General features: G+C 26.4%; 1 long non-coding RNA gene across 1 annotated transcript; it reads left to right on the forward strand.

Moving 5' to 3' along the window:
* The first annotated feature begins 437 nt into the window (after positions 1–437).
* Positions 438–805, forward strand: LOC106127260 (uncharacterized). Its single transcript, XR_001228406.1, has 2 exons — positions 438–611; positions 695–805. It is a non-coding gene; the product is annotated as an uncharacterized LOC106127260 (long non-coding RNA).
* The last annotated feature ends 251 nt before the right edge of the window (positions 806–1056 follow it).

A 1056-nucleotide genomic window follows, 5' to 3' on the forward strand; every position in this document is an offset into this window, starting at 1 on the left:
AAACAAGTAAAAAGTAGTAGAAAACATAATCTATGGATTCACAGAAATATAATTTTAATAAAGATTTTAATAAACTAGAACTTATGACCTTTTGCCGATTGCTAAAAAATAAATTTACAACAAAAATTGATGAAAATAACATAAAAGTAAGTACAAGACATATGCCAAATTTTACATGGTAAGTGGTAAATATTAAGTAATTCCCAAAGCACATATTTCCAGCAATTACTTGAACAATTGTAACCTTTTAAATTGGATTGATATTTAGTATAAAATGGTTTGCTCGAAACATGAAAAAGATTCAATAATAAAGATTAACATTATTTAGGTTGTGTGTAGAATATCTCTCTATTATTGTTTCAAATATTGTAGATCGAACTGTAAATTGGTCATGACATGACAAGTTTTTCAAACTAATTTGATTTATGATTCTATCATAGACATTTCACAAAAATGGGCAGGCAATAAAAGTTCCTATCTGTACCTGTAAAAACTAATCATAATTTTTTACATGGTTTGTGAGTTCCATCATTGTAGAGAATTGCAATGAAGTTTTGTAAGTAAAGGGAAAGAGATCCATATAATCAAAGAAACCACTTTATTTTAATAAGGTATGTAATTAGGTGAAAATCAATAATTAAATTGATTATGTTGTACACTTGAATCAAATAATTACCATTTCATTCTGTTGCAGATGAATGAATGCACCTCTTCAAGTTCTACAGAATTATTAAATGAAGGAATCTGCTTCAGAATTACTGACTGCATGTCGCTGCAACATCTGTGCTACAAAGTTTGATTGTTTGATAATTGTAATTCTAAACTAAATTTGAAAAATAACTTATTATATGGAGTAGTTTAATCACAAATCTAAAAAAGAGTCGCCATGTTGCAGGAAATGCTAGTAACTATATTAATGTCAATATTGATATATGTGTAACCTATAGATTTAGTGTTTACTATTAGTTTGATGTTAATAATATGACAATTTTTAGTAATATTTATTAGACTTTAATATAAAATATACACTAGCATAGCAAGATTTTCTCGAAATTG

The sequence above is a fragment of the Papilio xuthus genome, unplaced genomic scaffold (assembly GCF_000836235.2).
Source record: "Papilio xuthus unplaced genomic scaffold, Pxut_1.1 DF824849.1, whole genome shotgun sequence".
In the NCBI taxonomy this organism is placed as follows: Eukaryota; Metazoa; Arthropoda; class Insecta; order Lepidoptera; family Papilionidae; genus Papilio; species Papilio xuthus.